This window comes from Peromyscus californicus, unplaced genomic scaffold, assembly GCF_007827085.1.
Source record: "Peromyscus californicus insignis strain IS unplaced genomic scaffold, ASM782708v3 Scaffold_7__1_contigs__length_154581171, whole genome shotgun sequence".
Classification (NCBI taxonomy): Eukaryota; Metazoa; Chordata; class Mammalia; order Rodentia; family Cricetidae; genus Peromyscus; species Peromyscus californicus.
Genome location: NW_026294595.1, coordinates 50,100,372 through 50,122,423, shown reverse-complemented (window position 1 = coordinate 50,122,423; position 22,052 = coordinate 50,100,372). Strand labels below are relative to the sequence as shown.

The 22,052-nt window shown below is 45.2% G+C and overlaps 1 long non-coding RNA gene across 1 annotated transcript; it reads left to right on the top strand.

Moving 5' to 3' along the window:
* Positions 1-322: 322 nt before the first annotated feature.
* On the top strand, positions 323-21,229 carry LOC128102325 (uncharacterized). The gene is made up of 4 exons (XR_008215383.1): positions 323-579; positions 6,699-6,757; positions 7,211-7,268; positions 20,892-21,229. It is a non-coding gene; the product is annotated as an uncharacterized LOC128102325 (long non-coding RNA).
* The last annotated feature ends 823 nt before the right edge of the window (positions 21,230-22,052 follow it).

Here is a 22,052-nt window from a genome sequence, read left to right as displayed (position 1 = left end):
TGGATGAGAGCACACTGTCACACTGTCAGGCGGATTAGAAGACTGCTCTCCATTTGCCCTGGTCTGTTGATTCCTGAAGGTTGGCATGTGGGCACTACTCGAGGAACCAGGAGCAGAATCTCCGACTCCAGAAAAGGATTAATGTGCTGTGAGAACACTGAAATCAACACAGCGCATAGAGTTTCAGCATTCTGTTCCAGCCTAACGAAGCTGGCAGGGCGTCAGGAATATAACAGAAATCTCGAAGCTTGGGAGAGGTGCATTACAGCCACCAGTGGTTTTTACCATGAATAAAAAGAGCCGTAGGAGCAAGCAGAGCTTTTGAAAACTGCCCCAAAACTAGGCAGCACAAACAGAGATAAATAAAGTACACAGTAAAGAGACAAAATAATAAAATACTATAATTTGGCCTCCCAGCATGAAGAAGAAAGCCGAGACCAGAAGAGAGTGGATTAGAATTCATGAGCCGTTTGTTCAGCTTTGAATTGATGGAGCCCTGGCTGGCTGGAGAGGCCAGAGCCAACCCTGGCTGAGGCCCCCGCAGAAATGGGCCCATTCTCTCATTCTTCCTCTGACAAGGTTAGTGTTATTATTATGTTTTAAAGTAGTAACTTGGGGGCTGGCAGTGTGCGGTGTCTATGTTGCTTCCTAAAGTCCTGCAGGAGACCCAGGACAGTCTCAGCGCTGCACGGTGGCTCCTGACGTGGCTCACGGGCCTTCCACTCACCGTTCATTCCCTTCGTGCTCTGGTACACCTTCCAGGTCTCCAGGGGTTTTGGTCCCAGCTCTTCCTGGGTTCTTTGGGAGTAGCCCAGTTGTCTCTCCTTTACCATGCCCTCTCTGCCTTCCTTCTGCCTGGTTACCATGCCTCCATCTACTTCCATTCTTCCTATATGTCACATTGATGATGCTCTGTTCTTGTCCCTTCTTATCCTCTTGAATTTATACCGAATTTCTTTCTTTCTTTTTTTTTTTTTTTTTCAGGGCTGAGGACCAAACCCAGGGCCTTGAGCTTGCTAGGCAAGCGCTCTACCACTGAGCTAAATGCCCAACCCCCCGAATTTATTTCTTCTAGAAAGGACATGCGATATGCATGTTTGTAGCTAGAGTTTTCCTGCTTGGCCCACGGTCAGGGCAAATCTCTCTCACCCGCCAGTCCCACAGCCACTCAGACCCGACCAAGTAAACACAGAGACTTATATTGGTTACAAACTGTATGGCTGGGGCAGGCTTCTTGCTAACTGTTCTTACAGCTTAAATTAATCCATTTCTATAAATCTATACCTTGCCACATGGCTCGTGGCTTACCGGCATCTTCACATGCTGTTTGTCATCGTGGTAGCTGGCAGTGTCTCTCTCACCCAGCTTCCTGTTCTCTCAATTCTCCTCTCTGTTAGTCCCGCCTATACTTCCTGCCTGGCCACTGGCCAATCAGTGATTTATTCATTGACCAATCAGCAACACATTTGACATACAGACCATCCCACAGCACCTCCCCTTTTCTTTTCTTAAAAAGGAAGGTTTTAACCTTTACACATCTCCAAAGTCAGCTTGGTATATTTGGGAATTTGAGCGTCGCTTCTCTTACTACTTCCTGCTGGAGGGGGGCGCTGTATCTTATGGGGACACAAAGACTATTTTAGGATTATGGAGTAATCCGTGAGGCTGTATCGTCTGAGCCAGTTGTCTTGAAACGGTTCTGGATGTTGGATCATCTGGGCCATGGTGTCATCGGAGACCTTTCAGGTGGTCTTGGCTGGTCAAACCTGATGTATCTTAATCTGGAACAAATCCATAGCCTCTGGCTTTCTGTAGGAACAAAAGCAGAGCCTCCTTTCCAAAGCAACATATCCTTACATCCAAATTTTAAAGTCAAGGTACCTTTAAAATATACATTTTGGCATAACTCAACAGCTTTTGTAATCAAATGTTTTTCTTCAGTTACAAATATCAAAGAGAACATAATCCAGATTCTCTGTGTGGTAGCCATCTTTACGTGGCTTATTTTTTTATATTGACTTGAGCCTATTGCTTTAAACTGCAACCTTCTAAGCCTGAAACCGTGCTGGCGCTATGGCTGCTGGCTCCGCCCACTTCAGCTTCCCAACATGGCAGTGGTACGTTTTCTGCCAGCTCTGGGAGCCATCAACTCTCAGAAATAGTGGGTCTATGCTTCTATCAAAGCAGCGTGTAGCCCAGAAACCTCATTTTTTTTTGTTTTTGTTTGTTTTGTACTAGCAAAGGCTAAATCCACCACACAGCTTAATGTGCCACTTGCAGAGGCCTCATTCCCACCATACTGCAGGTCGAGCATGCACGCCAGGAACCCGCCATAGTAGCTCAAACACGCAGGCTGCCGCTAGCTTAAAAGAGACAACTAGGACCTGTTTTTAGCTCCGTTTTAGAATCTTTTTACTCAGGTTTTAGGTGGAAACTCTTGCCACCACGTTGGACGCCATTTGTTGCTAAAGTTTTCCTGCTTGGCCCACGGTCAGGGCAAATCTCTCTCACCCGCCAGTCCCACAGCCACTCAGACCCGACCAAGTAAACACAGAGACTTATATTGGTTACAAACTGTATGGCCGGGGCAGGCTTCTTGCTAACTGTTCTTACAGCTTAAATTAATCCATTTCTATAAATCTATACCTTGCCACATGGCTCGTGGCTTACCGGCATCTTCACATGCTGTTTCTCATCATGGTGGCTGGCAGTGTCTCTCTCACCCAGCTTCCTGTTCTCTCAATTCTCCTCTCTGTTAGTCCCGCCTATACTTCCTGCCTGGCCACTGGCCAATCAGTGATTTATTTATTGACCAATCAGCAATACATTTGACATACAAACCATCCTACAGCACATGTTCACTCTGGAAACCTCTAAATGCCAGCTCCGAGAAGGTCTCCGATTTCTCATGGCAGTTCTGTGTGGTAAAATCCTTTGCAGGGAAAAGAAATCGCCTCTAAGGTCTCACGTGTGTGAGAATGAGGACCCACAGGCAAGGGTTTCTGGCTTCAAAGTCCAGACTTTGCATTTTATGTTAAATTGCCTTCTATTACAACGGAGTTCAGTTTGCTTTCAGCTTCACTTAAGATCCTCTGTTATTACATAGACAATAATATATTATTGCTCTTCTCAGGCAGGAGTGGTCATGGAATTTTGTTCATCGCTGAGAGAAAAATACAGTCAACCCTCCAGAATCAGACACGTAAAATTTCTGTATTAATTGGTTCATTTGAACTGCATTATTAATGTGGGAGCTGTTGTGAAAATACATGTCATTAAGGGAATTTTCTGGGTACGGTTAACACAGAGCCTTGTCTCCAAGACAGCACTCATCGCAGGCAATGCTTTGTGCTTGCCTGAGCAAACATTCCATGTTTGTTGGTGGGCTGCTTTGGCTTGTTGGTGCATACACCATGATGTTTGAACGCTGGGTTTTCTTCTCTTTCTTTCGTCTCTTTCTTTTTTCTTTCTTTTTTTTTTTTTTGGTTTTTTTGAGACACAGGGTTTCTCGTGTTGCCCTGGCTGTCCTAGAACTCACTCTGTAGCCCAGGCTGGCCTGGAACTCAGAGATCTTCCTGCCTCTGCCTCTCAAGTGCTGGGATTAAAGACATGCGACACCACCGCCCACTGAACACTAGGTTTTCCAGATCAATCTTTGTTTGGCTTCTGAAAAGCCATAGGAAACTATCCCCTAAACCTACACTTACAATTCTGTCAGTGTTCGATAAAGGGCCTGTGAGAGGACTTGGCAGGTAAAAGTGTTTGCTGTAAAAGCCTGACGACCTGAGTTTGACCCTTGGAATCCGTGTGAAGGTAGATGTAGACGGAAGTTTTCCTGTGTCCCGCAGCTGCTTGGTCCCAAATAACCACTCAGAGGCTTATTTTTAACTATAAACTGTTTGGTCTATGGCTCAGGCTCCTTGCTAGCTAGCTCTTATATCTTAAATTAACCCATTTCTATTAATCTATGTTTTGCCACGTGGCTGTGGCGTTACCAGTCTTCTAACATGTTGCTCCTTGGGTGGTGGGCTGGCGTCTGCTCTGACTCCGCCCTCTCCTCCCTGTATCTCTCTTGGATTTCCTCTTATCCAGCCTTACCATAGGCCAAAACAGCCTTTTTATTAACTAAGAGTAGCAACACGTTTTCACAGCATACAGAAAGACCATTCCACAGCAGGTAGATATTAAGAGTCAGCTCCATAAAGTTGCCCTCTTGATCTCTACAAGCCTGCCCTGACATGCATACCCCCACCCCACTTCACACATACACAGCAATAAAATAAAAAGTAAATATTAAAAATGTTTTGATAAGAAGTTGGTCTGAAATAAGTCATTATTAACAAAGAAATGAGCAATTTCATTTATGTTTCCTTCACACTATAGACTTTTTACAAATGTGAAACTATTTAAAATCAGTAAGCCAGCTTTAGATGGCTGGTGTTGGTTAAACAAAACACGTTCTTCAGAAGTGCAGCATGTTTTATATTTTATCTAATTTAGTCCTTTTCTTTATCCCCATTTCAGAAGTTGGAATATATAACTTTGGCATATAGTCATTCCCTGAAGAATGACATCCAGTTAGTAGCAGTCTGCATACATTATGGTGTCCCACAACTTTATAAGGATCTGAAAAAATCCTGTTCCTTGGTGTCAGTATCTCTCACGGGGTCATAGTCAAACATGGTACTTGCGTTTGTGGTAACCGTGTTGTAAACAAGCCTTCTACAGTACCAGTCATGGGGGAGCAGAGCACATTAATTCTGTGTAGTCCGTAGGATTCAATAATAACTACCAGTTATGTGTTCACTACACTGTGTTTTTACCCTCACTCAAAGTGTATGCCAAGCTGTGAAACAAACTTTTGTTGTAAAACCCGTGCCTGGCTGGATGACCAACTCATCAGGGGAGTGTCTGCGTAGCAGGCACGAGGCCCTGGGTTTGATTCCCAGCACTACAAAGCCAAAAGGCACCCTCTTCTCAAACAACCAAAGTCAGCAGCAACAACAAAAATCCCGCGTGCCGCTTCCCTGGCTCGGCCTTGCTGCCTTATGGATTTAGGGTCTCAAGATTAAGTGTTTTCTCTCGGTCTGATAGTTGTTCACGCTGACCCCAGTAGCACTTCTTTTTTTTCTGTTCTCAATATGCAAATGGGCTTTATTAATTTATTTTTGGCAGTTTCATACTTGTGCACGATGTACGATGATCCATACTCACCCCGTCACCCTCTTATATTTTACTTCTACTCCTCCTGGCAATCCCCTTCTCCCCACCCCGTCCCCTCTCACTTTCATGTCCTTTCTGGGGGGTTCCAGGTCTTGGGTTGGTGGCCACAGCTGCTGTGTGAGCGAGCTTGCAGTGGCTGTGTCGTATCCAGCAGACCCCATTTTGTAGCACTCCCCCATCCTCCGGCCCCTACAGTTTCCCCGTTCTCTCTTCCATATGTTCCCAGGGTCTTGGAAGGGGTCCTAGAGACATCCCGTTAGGGCTGAGCACTTAACAGTTACTTGCTCTCTGCACATCGACCAGCCGTGAGTCACTGCTATTAACTGTCATTCACCGACCTAAGAGGTTTCTCAGACCAAGGCCAACAACTCTACTAGTCTAATGGATACAAACACAAATATTTCGAGGGAGTCTGGCTATGTATCAGTTCAGCAAACATCAGTCGTAGATTTCCTACAGAGGTTGTGACTTCCCTCAGCATAGGCTTTTGACCAGGTTTATGGTACCAGGTTTGCATGCCCTCTGATAGAGCGGGCCTCCATTCCAAACAGAAGGCAGTTGGTTTCGCCCGGAATAGTCATGCCACTATTGCCCCATGGGCATCGTCTCGGCTGGAAGGTTGGTGGTATAGCAGATAAGATCTGCAGCTGGGTAAGCTTACTGATGACTCCCCCGCTCCCCCAGTCTACAGAGCACCTTCTGGAACTGGAGAAGTTGACCATCAGGGAGGAAGTCTCCCGTGAGTTCCAGCTTGGTTTCTTTCTGTGTCGGGTCTTTAACAGTGGGTTTTACCATCTAGTTCTGGAGGACAACCAAGAGCTGTAGCAATAGCCTGTATTGTTTAGGGAGCTCCCTGGCCAACAGGCTATAGGGAGGCAGGCATCCCATATCAGGTACTATGACATCTGGGAGCGGCATTAACCATGCACACAAAGTTCAAGATCCTTTTTATTTTTAAATTTTATATATATAATTATACATAATATGTTTATTATATATACAAAATATATAAAAATAAAATATATAAGAAACATTGCATTTATAAAAAATAAATATATTATAATAAACTATATAAATGTAACTATATAAAATATTATATATAATAAAATATGTATTTAGTTAGCTTATAAAGTAGTAGGCTTCTACATGACTTTTAAAAGGCATTTTTAGTATTGGTCACCCACCATCACCACACACACACATACTTTTCACAGCCTAGTTATGTGGTAGGCTGGTGTCCAGGATTACATAAACTACCATGATGTTTACACAGCTATGAAATCGCCTAATGTGTCCCTTTGATTAAGTGCCATATGACTATAGTTGCCATTCTTTGTACAACACTGTTTTTGACCCACCCCCTCCGTGGTAAACATAAAGCAAAAAAGTGGGACTTCAATGCATGGTCTGCCGAGTTTATAGAGTTTTCTGATTGTTTCTCCCTTTTGTCTGGCCTCTCCCTCGCCTGTTGGCAGCAGTCTTCTCATGATGGACACTGCATCCCAGCTGCGCATGGGTGACCAGCTAGCAAAAGGTGAGTCTGTGCTTTTTTAGCTCCACACTGACAAGACTGCCAAGGTCCTCAGCCTTGCTGCTAAGGGGACCCGGGAGACCTCTTGCTGTCATCAGAGATCTTAAACTGGTTTCCAAGTACTCCCCGAGGGGCAGTCTTCTCTCCTTCCTTCCTTCAGCCTCCAGTTACCCTGCTATATTCATGCAGATTGGCAGATGGACCTCAACAAACTTGGGCATTGAATCTCTCCTGGTGAGGGGACCGAGAGTGTGGGCTGATCAAGTTCCTGCCCACTGGATGTTCAAGGGAGATGGGGGAGGGGAACCATCCCCTGAAGGATCATTCTCCACTTGCTGTCACCCTTTGTGGTGAGCTTTGTCAGGGTCAGTCCCTTCCTCTTGAGGGCCTCCAGTTCCTCCATCCACGTTTCAAAGCAATCCAGAAGCTCTTTCTCCTCCTTTTTGTCTCCCTCAGAGGAAGCAGGAAGGAAGGAGGGAGGCCCTTTAGAAGCCCACTCTTCATGGACTGAAGGGTGAGTAGTGGGTCTGTGGTTGGGGACTTCATGTGGTCAGCACTGTTGTGTGGCTAGCCTGGAGTGTTCTTTAGCATCCAGACACACCCTGGGGGGGGGTCTCCCAAGGGTCTCCCAGAGAGTCCGAATACACAGGCCTCTCTCAGCTCCTCGTTGGTGGGTCTCTGAAGCCTCAACGAGCTGCCATTTATTTCTTTGTCTTACACACACTGAGGATTTGGCCCACTGTCTCTCATTTCTAGAGACTGGTTCTGGAACTATAGTCAAAACAGGTCACGTTTCTTCCTTTGCTTCCATTAAAGGGGGTCTGAGATATCTTCCATTTTATAAGGTTTGTGTCGTTAACCTCTCTAGGCCAACAACACAAGTAAGAAATACGAAACACATCAAGAAACAGCCACCTGTCCAGGTGTGGGTGGTGCACACTTGGAATCCTAGCAGAAGGATTTTAAGTTCAAGGCCAGCCAGGGCTGCACAGCAAAACTGTCTCAAAAGTCAAAAGTAACAACAAAAAGAAAAAGCAGTTAACATTGTCCTGAATTTAACCCCAGCTGCATGTGGGCACAGGCTCCTCCTTCCTTTAAACACTTCTTCTATGCAGCACGTTGGCCATTCTTCTGGCCTTTGCTCTGTGAAGGCCCTTCTGGATTAGGTACCTCTAAGGGACGTAGACAACAAAACACAGAAGTGATTTTGCCCATTCTCCTCCCTTGCATAATCAGTCAACGTAGCTGCCACCACATGTGTGTAGTTGTTCTCACACCAAGGAATTCTCCATCAGACATCAGTATGGTTGGACTTTCTTGTCAGCCACCAGCCCACAAATAATGACATGGAGACTTATTATTAGTCATGAAAGTTTGGCCTTAGCTTAGGCTTGTCCCTTAGCTCTCATGACTTAAATTAACCTGCTTCTATTAATCTGTTTTGCCACATGGCTTTCCTTCATTCTGTATGTCCACCTCCTTCCGTGTCTCGTTGGAGTCTCTCTCGAGAGCCTAAATTCATACTGAGTTCCTCTCTTTTCCTGGAAGTTCCTGCCTGCCTAGCTATTGGCCGTTCAGCTTTTTATTAAACCAATCACAACATCATCACACAGTGCACACAAATATCCTGCAGCACTCTAGCAGGATATCCTCCAGTGCAATCCAATCCTGACACAGTCTGTTTGGAGAAACTGTCCAATCCCACAAGGCAAAGGATTCAGTACTCAAGACTTCTTCCCTTTCAAATACCCATCAAATAGTAGATTATGACCTGGACTGAGTGGCAATAATTCAGATCTCTATGACCCAATTTGTTGGGTTTGAAGGGACACTAGTCCACTTGAGCTCTGGCAGGCCTTGCCCTCCTCCCCCATTTTCTCTGCCTTGCTGAAAACCACTAGATTACATTCCTAAAGCCAGCCCCCAAGGTCTACTCCCTTTTTGGCCACTTCCTCCTCCTGAGGCTGACTACCAAGGTCCAGCTATCAAAGTATTGAAGTCCAGCAATCAGAAGCCCCCTTTGGCTCACCTAATTAGCATGAGCATCAAAATTAAACACCTCATCCTAACGCGGGGTTTCCCATGTAACCTTTATAAACCCCCATTTGCCTATGCGCCACACCTGTCTCCTCTCCATCCAGAGGCAGTCCTTTGCTCCCTGGTACAAACACCCCTGCTCCCTTTCCCTGATTCCCTTCCCCTGCTCCCTCCTCCTATATCTCCTTCACCACAGCATCCCAGCCCACTCTGTCACAGACCTCCCCTTTTCTTCCTCTTAAAATGACACCCGCAAGGTCATTGGCCACTGTTTTTCTGCCTGAGTCAGAAAGCAGCCACTTCAACGTTTCTTCCCCACTTAATAAAGGATCTCTCTGTAAAACAGGTGTTTGGGTGTGGTTTGTGCCTAACCCGGGGTCCAGGAGGGAGCTCCCACTGTACAGGGGTCTCCTTCAGAGTTCAAGTCACTTGGCAGAGAGGCATCCTAGTTAGCATTTCTACTGGTCTGACCAAAAGCACCTTGGGGAAGAAAGGGTTTATTTCATCTTACAGTTTATAGTCCATCATGAAGAGAGGACAGGGCAGGGACTCAAGGCAGGAACCTGGAGGCCGGAACTGAAGCAGAGATCACAAAGGAGTGCTACTTCCTGGCTTGTACTCTATGGCTTGCTCAGCTTGCCTTTTTTATACAACCCAGGGCCACCTGCCTGGGTAGCACCGCCCACAATGGGCTGGGTCCTCCCACAGCAATCATTAATTAAGAAAATGCCACACAACTTGCCTCCAGGCAATCTGATGGAGGTATTTTCTCAACTGAGGTTCTTCTTCCTGGATAACTCTAGCTTGTGTCAATTGACAAAGCAAACCAAACAGAAAACCCCCAAACCCAACTAGGGCAAGCGGCCTGCAGGACTCACTTTAATTAATCAGTTATTACAAGGAATTTTGTAGCTGGGGATGGTGGGATAGCTGTAGTCCTAGCACTCAGAAGACAGAGACAGGAGGATCCCTGCGAGTTTGAGGCCAGCCAGGGCTGCATGGTGTGACCCTCTTTCAAACCACAAAAACAAGAAACAAAACTAGCTGGTAATGGTTGTGGACGCTTTTAATCCTTACACTCAGGAGGCGGAGATAGGCGGATCTCTATGAGTGTGGATTTATATAGTGAATTTCAGGACAGTCAGGGCTATGTAGTAAAGAGACCCTGTCTCCAAAAACAAAACAAAACAAAACAAATAACAAAAAACCAAAAACAAAAGAAAAAAAACAAACCCAACCAACCACAAAAGGTTGCCATAGCAACAGAAAATGGACTTAGATACTTAATTTTGGGCTAGTTCACACCCATTTCAATCTTAGGTGAACAAGGCCTGCTCCTCACCTCTTGCCTCACACAGGGTCTCAGCCTCAACAGGGAGGAAAGAGAGCATGGCAGCCACGTGTGTAAGCAGGGTCTGAACTGTTACTCGGTCCTGCTGGGCTCCACTACAGAAGAGCTCCATGGCAGTAAGGCATTGACTTACCCAGGGCCATTCCGCTGCGAAGTCGAGGACCTGAGTTACAGAGCCAAAGACACTCAGCTAAGTGTAGGGCCAGCTGGCCCCCTCCATCATCGCCCGTGGGTCACACTACAGTCACCTAGCCACCCCTCTGACGGCCCTCTTGGGTTGTTCTTGCCTTTTACACGTCTTTGGTTTTAGGGAGGCTGGTGCCAGCTTGTCACTATAGCTAACCAGTGCCCATGAACCAGCAGCCCTCCTCCCCCAGCTCTGCTTCCTTTGTTTTCCATGAACCATCACCCAGGCACAGCTCTTGCCCCTGGGGGCTTGCTCATCAATAAAACCCGCAAAGCTCACAGCTCACAGACCGATAACACTGTTCCTGCAAAGGGAAAGGCAGCTCTCTCGTACAGGTGTGGGCAAAGGTGCTGGTCTAGAGAGCCATTTGGGCTTGCTTCCAAAACTTAGACCGAACACACAGGCGTTCATTTATTTTTAGATTTTGAATTGTTCGGGAACAACGCTCCGTTTTCCATAGCCGCTATTGTTCAGGTTTTTACTGAGGTTCATAAGGAAATGTTTTGAAATACCACAAGAAAGTCTGGGTTGGGGGACAGGAACAGTGAGGAAGGAATACTGCAGAGGGAGCCTTTCTTTTTGATGGCCGTGGGGAGATGAAGATCTTGGAAGGGAGCCGGGCTGTCATATTTCTGGCCCATTGTAAAGCCTGAGGCAGTTTGGCTAAACATCAAAAATGTGGGGGCGTTCCTTTGAATTAAGCTTTATTGCACAGAGAACATATAGGAGGCATTCTATTTTCATGAATTTTGAAAGTGTTATCTCTTTCTTCTTTTTTTTAGTGTGCGTGCGTTCGTGTGTGTGTGTGTGTGTGTGTGTGTGTGTGATTGTGTGTGTGTGTGCGAGAGAGAGAGAGAGAGAGAGAGAGAGAGAGAGAGAGAGAGAGAGAGAGAGAGAGAGAGAGAGAGAGAGATGGCATGTGTCTAGAGGTCAGAGGACAGCTTTGCTGGAGTCAGTTCTCTCCTTCCACTTTTATGTCAGGCTCCAGGCATTGAACTCTTGTTGCTGGGCACGCACAGCAAAAGCTTTTACTCACACAAAACCACCTGGCTGGCCTGCATCTCTTCTTTTCTTTTCGACTCAAGAGGAGCAGTGTCTTGGATATAAGAGCTTGGTTACAGACAGGGGACATCTCTGAGCTATGTAGGGCTCCCCCCCCTCTTTGTAATGAATTGAGGGAGGGGGCCAGGAGAACACACTCCCCACAGAGAGCAGTAGACTTCTTAGTATCTTGCTGCAGAGCGTCCAGTCAGAAGCTGGTTATCAGGCATGACTTGTAGCTTGCAGCTTTATGGATGCTTCCCGCTGAGAAAGGTTTTCAGAATGGGAACTGGACTATCACCATTTCAGGCATAGCTTTAGTTAAATAAGTTTGATAAGGTCATGGTAGCTCTATTTATTTATATTGGACACATGATCTCACTACCCCTTCTTCTCCCGCCCCCCTGAGAATAAGGATTACAAGTGTTACTACCATGCCTGGCTACTTCAACTTTCGTCTTTTTAGATTTATTTTCTGTGTATGAATGTTTGGCTGCATGGAGTGTATGCACCACGTGCCTGCCTGGTGCCTATGGAGGTCACAGGAAGGCATTTGGATCCATCCCCTGGAACTAGAGTTACAAATAGTCGTGAGCCATTTGTGGGTGCTGAGAACTGACCCAAGGTCCTCTGCAAGAGCAACTGGTGCTCTTGACCTCTGAGCCATCTCTCCCCTACTGCAACTTCTTAAATGGGATCTCATTACTATAGAGAACAAAAGGAGGAAATTCAGTGCTTATTCATTAAAAAAACCAAAAACAACTCTTTCCAACGTATTTAATCATAGTTGTGTAATAGCAATTAGGGAGTCATTTCAAAAAGCACAGCTAATGCAGGATTATTTTTCACTTGTAAAACTTTTTCTGCTAATTCGTCCTTAGCATTTTGGTTTTCTATGGAAATGTAAACGTATCCATAGACGTGGAATAGTAAAATGAATGCCCATATACCTGTCACCACCTTCAATAACTGTAGTAAACTCTTGGTCAGTCTTATCTTTTCCTTTTCTTCCCCCATGCTTGTACCCTTCACATTATTTTGAAGCAGATCCCGGTCATTGCACAATTTTACCCATAAATATTTCAATATGCATCTCTAAAAGATAAGGATCCTTCCCCCAACATTTTATTAGGAAAAAATTGGGAGCATACAGCAAAGTTGGAAGCCATACGCCTAACCGGACATATTGCTTTGTTGTGTAGACATACATCTGTTCCTTCATCCATCAGCCCTCCTGGTTTTAAAAAGGCATTTCAAAGTAACTTGCAGACATCTGTAGACTCCCCTTTAAACACTTCAACATGCATATTATAAGCTGGAGTTTAATAACTGTTTATGACTTTCTTCCCATTGAATACAACATTTACATCATTGCAATATACATCTGAAGTACACATTTGCTGCATGTGACAGATGTAACCCATACTCCTATTAAGACACAGAATATTACCATCAGTCCAGAAGGTTCCCTTTTTGCCTTTTCCTACTCAGTTTCCACCAACACTCACACCCAATCTCATTTTCGACCAGATGGTTGGTAAAGCAGTACTTTGGAGGCTTTATCTTGTCTGTTAGGACCAAAGAAACTCAAGAGTCTGTGTATAACAATTTTTCATTTTAAAATTGTTGATGCAGGTGCTTGAAACCTGGTCCCCCACATATTAAGCACGTGCTCTACACTCCTAGCCCCTCAACTTCCTCTTTGATTTGCTCTCTCCCCTCTCCCTTGTTGTGGGCTGCTGGTACAGCCTTTTCCAGGTTTAATGGGGGACTTCATATTTCTAGCCCCATTCCTTCCTCCAGAGTAGAGGCCTGGATGCTGTTAGAATTTTGGCAGGTGCCACTCTGAAGAACGAATGTGTGGCGGAGAGGTGGAGCAGTGTGTGCGATGTGCAGAGAGGCAGAACTGGGGACTTGATGGTAGTAACAGATGTGAGAGGGCTGGGGTTGACGGAGGAACATGTTGTTGCCCAGTGGGGTCAGAGGGGCTGTGTGCAGCAGCCTGGAGCTCACGCAGACTCAGCCCCCCCCCCCCCCCCGCCCCCCAACCATGGAATCATCCTGGCTCTGGGTAAGGAAGGAGGCCCAAGATGAGGAATGGTTCACTTCTTGGATTGGTCCGACTCAAAGGACCACCATGGTTCATGATACCACTGAGGGTCATGTGTGGATTAGTGGTCTTGATGTGGCCAGGGACCGGGTTGATGTTTTAGGCTCATATTACCACCTAACGCCATACGGATGTTCATGGTCTATACCTCAGCCTGCAGCCACGTTGATGTCTATTGGCCCTGCTGCCACTGGGGGCCATATGGATGGTAGTGGCCTGTGCTGCCACCTGGGGCAATGGTGATGTCCAAGTCTATGCTGCCACTGAGGGCCAAGTCTTGGTCTGAGGTCTTGCTGCAGCCAGGTCTGTGTTGATGTCTGTGGCCTATGTGGCTACTGAAGGCCATTCAGATGCCTATGAGCTGTGCTGTGGCCTGAAGCCATGTTGATGTCTATGGGCTATGCTGCCACTGGGGGCCATATTAATGTGAGTGTCCTGTGCTGCCACTTGAGGTCATGTTGAGTCCATGGTCTGGGATGCCTCTGAGGGCCTTGTCTGGGTCTATGGTCCTACTGTAGCTGGGGGCCATATTCATGGTCTGTGCTGTCCCACTGACTGTAAAGAGCAAGGAAGCTACTTTGACAGTGATATCGATGACTGCAGACACACAGGAAGCCATCGAAGAAAACTCTTAAAAACTGTTGATAAGGATGCTGAAGTGTAGCTCTCCACAATTGATGGCTACTGGTGGAGGTGCGGGCGGGCGGGCGGGCGGGCGGGCGGGCGGGGATGGACTCAGTTCTACTTAAGGGGCTGGCTACTGAGCGTTTGTTTGACCATATTCCAATGAGTATATAGATAACACAAATTGGTGCTTCAGTAATCAATATCTTAAAACATGCCAGGTATGTGGTAGACACTTAATAATTACTTGCCAAATCTGAATTATTGTTGTTGTTTAATAGGCTGATGAAGGTATTATATTTGTTTAGTAGACTAACAAGTATCTATCGACTTATAAATCTAGCCATTGGATTCCTTGTTCAAATTTAGTCGATGTTTTCGTTCCCTGCGCGGTGACAGTGAGTCTAACTTGTGGGGCAGAGCCATGGCAGGACAAGCTTGTGAACCTGTTTGACAGAGTATTGGTTCAAAGGGGTGATGCAGCCAAACGGTAACCAAAGGTGGTTTGTTGGCTAGATCTATGTCAACTCGACAGAACTGTACTCACCTGAGAGGAGGGAACCTTAATTGAGAAAACGCCTCCATAAGATGCAGCTGTAGGCAAGCCTGTAGAGCATTTTCTTAATTAGTGATCAATGGGGGAGGGCCCAGCCCATGATGGGTGGTGTCATCCCTGGGCTGGTGGTCCTGGGTTCTCTAAGAAAGCAGTCCAAGCAAGCTATAGGAAAAAGCCAGTAAGCAGTTCCCCTCTGCATCAGCTCCTGCCTCCAGGTCTCTGCCCAGTTTGAGTTCCTGTCCTGGCTTCCTTCAGTGATGGACTAGAGTGGGGGCAGTGTAAGCCCAATAAACCCTTCCCTCCCCAACTTGCTTTTTGGTCATGATGCGTCCAGAAAAATCTGAAGGAAAAATATTGTTACAGTAGTCTTGGATGGACCCCACCCCCTCTGATTTCCCTGGTAACACTAGAAATGTAAGCATCAGCTTTGCCCCACCTTAGGCTTTCAAATTCCATACAAAAAGGTGGAGCTATCAGGGCTTTGCTGAATCCAATAAAAGAAAACTACTTCCTCCTGATCCAAAGACTGGAAGCTTACCTTTGACCTTGGGGGGAGACATGACCTTCTGACCTACTCCAAAGACCACAGCATTACATACTATTGCCTCTTCCTTTGAGAATTAATCCAGCTAAGACAGTCAATCACAGGTCTAGGGGACAAGCCCCGCCCCCTTTCTTCCAGGAAGGCTGACTGAAGACATGCCGAGGAGAGGGGAGGAATAATTGTCCCCTAACGAGATAATGTGCTTTTTCCAAAAACTCCATTTAATTGCTTGCAGATCTTCCATAAAGTAGCGTTGCAGAGCTGGCCTGCTTTTCTCAGTTAGAAAAACATACCTTTGCATCTCTTCGATCTCTAATCAAATCCGGGCGTGCTTTCCCCCACACTTTGGGCCTCTCATTCAATCTCCTGTTCCCACCGTGTTGCTGTCTGTCCACCAGTGGTGACGTGGCTGAGCTCCACGGATAAAGAGGATAAAGAGGCTCCCTGTTCTCTGTTCTCTTTCCGTCTCCCCTCCCCCTTCCCCCTGCAGCTTGCCTTCCCCTTGTTGGCTTCTCAAATGCTAACAAAATTGTTCTTGAGCTTCCTGCTGAATCCATTTCTAAATTCTTTTATTAGTTAGACTAAGAATTGTGGGAAACATAGTCTTTTCTATCCAAAGATTAGCTGAGCCAGGACGACTCTGTTTTGAGAAAACATGTTTTGTGAACTCTCCACATACGTTTCTAGTTTCCAGTTCCTGTAATATAAATGTTGATCCTCCTGAGTTTTGCCTTCCTTCCAAAACATCAAAATCCTCCAAACTCCAGTAAGTACATTATTACCAGATCACATTTCTCCATATGAATTCACCAGTTATATGAGAATGTGAGACTAAATTTTGAGCACTAGAGGAACAGAACCCTTATGGTAGGAATAACACAGCAAGGGACTCCCTACCTCGTGTGCTTGCTTTCAAGAACTTGTTAGGGCTTTGAAAACTTCTGCAGAAATAAAATTTTCCTTTGCCGGGATACTTTGGGTTGTGTCATTCTTGGGACCACAGCATCACTTCCAACAGGACCCCAAGGAGGGGTCTGCAGTGACAGTATGATAACATAAACGTAGGGGCTGTGGGATCAGCTGTGAGGGAGAAGATCCAATGGGTTAGTGTGAAAGCTGGAGACAGAGGTCTTCTGCCACACAATGGAGGCTCCTAAGTAGTTCTAGACAAGGGCTGTTTCTTCTTTAGAGAAGGTGACATTCTTGTAATATATGTAGCCTGAAGTCACTGTTGGGATGGCATCACCGGAAGCTGCCTATTCTGTTGAAGTACTGAAGATTTCATAAGTGATTTCCATGCCTCCCATTTACAGTGACATCTAAACTCGTGATATCTAAACCAATGACATTCATTTTCTCTAAGATTTAGTTTCACTGCACGGGTATAAACATTTCCAAACAAAATATATAAATGAAAAAAATGTAATTGCTATTCTTCATACAATAGGAGCAAATTAACAAGTGGCAGGAGATAGTTTTGTTATTCTGGTAAGTTCCAGGCACAACTTATGGTCATGACAATAATGACAGTAGCTTTGTTTTGTTGATTTATTTTTAGCTACATGTAGAACATTTGCTAATTGCAGAATGAGGTCCAATTTCTTCTGCATATAACTTTATTAATCATCTTGCATTTTTTTTTCTTTTCTTTGTTTTCTGACACAGGGTCTAGCCATGGCTAGCCAGGAACTCACAAAGATCTTACTTTGTCTTCCAAGTGCTTACTTTTTAATACATCTTACCATAATTCTGAATGAAGGAGAATCTGTATGCTGTAGAATAATCTTTTTGTATACTGTGAAGATTTGTCACTGTGATTGGTTTAATGAAGAAGCTGACTGGCCAATAGCTGAACAGGATAAAGTTAGGCAGAAAAGCTAATGAGAATGCTGGGAAGGAGAAGAGTGGAGTCAAGAGAGACCTTAGCTAGCCACTGGGAAGCAAGACATGCTAGAGGACAGGTAAAGCCATGAGCCATGTGGCAATACATAGATTAATAGAAATAGGTTAATTTAAGTTCTAAGAACTAGTTAGTAACAAGCCTGAGCTATCAGCCGAGCATTTATAATTAATATTAAGCCCCGAGTGGTTATTTGGAAACTGGCAGGCAGGAGAGACATGTCTGACTACATCTATATTTTTGTATATTTTAAACTTTCAGATGCTAAAGTTCAGAGGAGTTAAAAAATGTGCCCCCCAAAGTATATAATCAGTGATAAAACAGGAAATTGAACCAAGCAAAGTCTAAAACCCATGGCAACCACTGAAGCTGACATCAGCCATCTTTCTCTGTGCTTCTATAACACAATACCCTGGATTGGGTCTTTGATGAAGCATTGGAATTTATCAGTTATAGAGGTCCAAGATTAGGTTTCCTTAATTGATATGTTTTAGCCTCATTTCTGCACCTTTTATCCATAACTTATGAGTAGTGATCTCCTGACCCCGTATTTAACTTTAGCTCATAGAACAGGGCACAGTAAAGCATGTAGCACCTCCACAGTGGCATGAAGGGGCTGGACCAGTGACTGGATGTTGGTCTTCAGCAGGCTATTCTGTGATGCTTGGGACAGTAAGGCAGGGAGTAGAGGTGGCAGAGACATCTTGATGGCAGAAGTCCTTGGTGGAAGATTGGGAAGGGGAGAGCAGAGTAGTTTTGTGCCCTGCGTGGTGCTGAAGAAGGCAGCACCCCCCCACATGCACCCCATAACCAGTCCTGGGCAGCAGTAGGGGAGGGTGGAAGATGCTCACACCTTTGTGACTTCTTTTTTCTCTGGCCCTGAGTCTAAAAATGTGAAGAAGGGTGCAATGAGGATCCTCATGAAGAGTGTTTTAGCTTGATCATGGACTTGGGTTCAATTGTGTCCCAACAAAATTGGTCCATTGACACCCAGCACCTGTCTTGTGAGCCCATTCAGAGGTAATCTGGTTAAGGTGAGATGAGGGTGAATCCTAATCCAGTCTCACTCTCTTTATCTTTATTATTATTATTATTATTATTATTATTATTATTATTGACTAATGTCACAGTAGCGGTAAAGGCCTATTGAGGGGAAATTATTTCCTTTTAGTCAAGAAAATGAAATCTTTGGCCTGAGAGAGACCTAATTGTGGAGGCCTGTTAGAGGTTTCCTAGCGAGATCTGAGCTTGCTTTACCCAGCAGGGCTGCATTAGAGGATTGCTTGATCACATGCATGGTTACTAGGTGATTGGAAGGGTCTACACTTGGCTGAGCTAGGGGGAGTTCTTTTGCTCCACCCCTTGGCATTCCTATAAAAGGCCCTTTAGAAGAGACAGGAGGGGCTGGTGGATAAGGATCCAGGCCCTCCTGAGCTATCCTGTGTTTCTATCTGTTTCTCTCCCCTCTATCCTTTTATCTAATATGTCTTATCCCTCTCTCCTCAAGGGTTCCCTGTTGTAAGATGTAGGCAGGTCAATCTGCTGGCTAAACAATGGACCCCTCAAGTAGTCAGATCTGCTTAAGTCAGCTTAAGAGATAGAGGAATAATTACCCCTTTAATAAGAAAAGTAATCTTTCTTTCCAGAGTTCCAGTGATGAACCAGTCTGCCACCATCTTGGGCTTAAGAGCCATCTTACAGTAAAGACAAACTAGGCTCATTCCTGTTTATGATTAAACCTCTTTTTCTGAAGGATTGGGCTATGCCCCACCTGTAACCTTAACTACAAATGGTCTGTACTGCCTGTTCCAGGAAATGGCAATCAGGTCTCTATTTTAAAAAATTATTATAATTATCTTGCAATCCTACCTTTTTTCAAAGGGTTTTTATGACTACTTTGTTATGACATATGTTGTTATGACTACCTTGTTATGACCACCTGCAGTCTTGTCTTTGTTTCAGGATGCTGTCATGACTAACTTGTTATGCTTATGTTCTGCTCCTGTAAGCCCCACTCCCCCAAACCCCAGCTACAAAAACCTTGTCTTCCTCACATCCAATGCTGATTTCTTGAACCCTGCCTTAGTGGGAGGCAGCCTGCGTACATGAATAAAAAAGCTTGCTTTAGTTAATTGTTTGCTTTAATTAATTTGGCTGTAATGACTTGGGTCGATGGTCTTTCTCCTCATATCTTGGGATTAGCACTTTCCTCTCTAGCGCAGTCACTTATGGAACTTTAACCAAGGAACTTCATAAGTCTGCCCACTTTTTAAAAATTACTCAGAAAAGTATGCCTTTCCCTTTTCTTCTTCCTGTCTCGGTTCTAAGCCTGCTTTTCTAGGGCTTCAGCTGTACTCTTTCTGTTCGGTACCTCTCCCTGTGTCAGTTGGCTGCTCATCTGCCCTGTGACTGCACTCCATGTTAATCTGACTCAAATGGGGCTGGCTCTTTCTCTTCTTCCTTCTCTAGGCAGCAGCTGACATCCACAGCTGCCTACCCTGGGCTTTCTTTTAAACTCTAAAAAACTGTCCTCAAGAGAGCTTGCTTTCTTTTGACAAGGAAAGCTCTGGCTGGCCTAGAACTTATTGTGTAGATCAGATTGGCCTCAAGCCCACAGAAATGTGTGCCTGCCTTTGCCTCCTGAGTGCTGAGGTTAGATGTGTGCACCGTTAAACCCAGCTCCAGCTTTCTTTTGACTCCATTCTTAAATTCTTATTTTATTAAGGAAAGTAGGAACCTCAAGAGGGGAACTCAATTTTCCTGGTAGTCCTGGCCTTTAGTTAAAAAGGGAAGCTTGGACACAGACAAGAAAGACACCATGTGACCTTGGAGACAGTCACCTATAAATTAAGGAGAAATGTCTGGAATAAATCCTTCCCTTTGGGCTCTCAGAAGGAGCCAAACCCACAGATAATTTGGTTTTGGATTTTGACCCTCCGTAACTGTGAGGCTCTCTCTGGGTTTAAAGCTGCCCATTCTTGCTGCAGAGACCCTTGCAAACAAATGCACCCACTAGTAGGCCAGAGGGTTTAGGATTTGTGTGTGGAGGAACAGTTCTTGTTTTTGAGTGGGTGATCAATATTTGAGTCCCTCCCACTTTGTTTCTTTCTGTTTCAGTGACCGATTCCAGTAGGGGTTTTGTGGTCAGAGGCACGCCTAACTTCTAGTAGTTATCTATGGAAATAAATCCATTCCTATAGAATGGGTGTTACAGTACCCACCCCCCTTGGGGGCTTACAGGACTTTATGCCTGTAAATGAATGCTAAGATGTCTTTCTACCATAAAGTTATTCAATGAAAAGTCAGTTTGTATATCATGTGACTTGATTAATCTCCCCTCAAAATAATGCTAACTAGAGCAAGATGAACCTTGACACAAGGATGGCCAGTTCACAGGTCTGGCCAGTCACTTGTGTGTGACCTGGTGTAGAGAGACGGGTGGGCACCTAGATAGCACTTGTGTTGGTCAGGGTTCTCTAGAGTCCCAGAACTTATAAAATGAATCTCTCTCTTCATATATATATATATATATATATATATATATATATATGGAACTTATTGGAATGACTTATAGGTTACAGTCCAACTAATTCAACAATGGTTGGTTGTGAACAGAAAGTCCAAGAATGTAGTAGCTGCTCAGTCCCATGAGGCTGTGTGTCTCAGCTGGTCTTCTGTATATGCTGGAATCCTGAAGAAATAGACTCCAGTGAAGGAATGGATGTGCTGGCAAGTGAGGGTAAGCAGGTAAAGAAAGATCCTTCCTTCTTCCATTGTCCTTATATAGGCTTCCAGCAGAAGGTGTGGCCCAGATTAAAGGTGTGTCTTCCTGCCTCAAGATCTGGATTAAAGACATGTTGTCTTCCTGCCTCAAGATCTAGATCAGAGGTATGCCTTCCATCTCTGGATTATAGTTCATTGTAGATATAGTCAAGTTGACGATCTAGAACAGCCATCATAGCACCCTTGGGCATTTGGACTGAAGAACACAGAAATAAATGGCTGGTAGGATCTCTCCTGAAGAGCCATGAGGTACAGTCAGGGCCCAAAGGAATCTGAGGGCTGAAGTTCTGGGTAGAAGCAGCCAGAAAGATTCTAAGTTCTGCTCCATGAACACAGCTTCAGCTGGAGGAAAATTGGGAATGGAACTGAGGCAGGAGACTGGTCCCATCCAAGTTCTGCAGTCAGTCTTTCTTAAGTGGGGGATCACAGGACATTTCCTTCGCTTCATTGAAGGTTCTAGCTAAACCAAAGGAGGCTCTGTATTAAAGCAAGAGGTCAGAAATGTCATGTGTGTTCTTCCAGGTTCTTCTGTGAGTCTACCTGTCATGGTAGGGCTGGGACCAAGAGCAGGGGCAGACTGAGGATGGACACCATTGTTGGCCTCTCCCTCCCCTGTCTCTGAGACCATCCTGCCGGCCCCCAATCTGTCCCTTCTTACCCCTGGCTTCTCTTGCTGAGAGCTGCATGCTGCTGGCTATGTGCCCAACACAGTTGCTGAAGACAGAGTGCTGGAGAAGAAGGACATGATCTATGGTGTTTACAGGCAAATGTAAAGATCAGAAACAAGTCAATAGAAACTGCACAGTACCATGCCGTGAAGAAATGAAGGAGGATAATTTGATGGACTGCGACAGGGTGGCAGTGCCTGGTAGATCTGAAGTCTTCCCAGGCCGGTCATGCAGGGCTGCTCTTGGATTAGCGCTTAGGGAGTTTTGCATTTTTCTCTCTGACTTTACCTGGTCCTGCATGAGAAGCGAAGGAACATGGGCCAGAACAATAAGGGCAGGGCTGGCTAAAGCACAAATCATTCGGTAGGCAGAGTAATTGTGTAAGGTAGCCGTTGACAAGCCACAAACAGGGAGGAGGTGGTAGAACTCTTCTCTAAAGACAAAAAAATAGTACAGAGCCTCGCTCTTTTGAAACCTGGTTCCACTTGAAGCCAGGG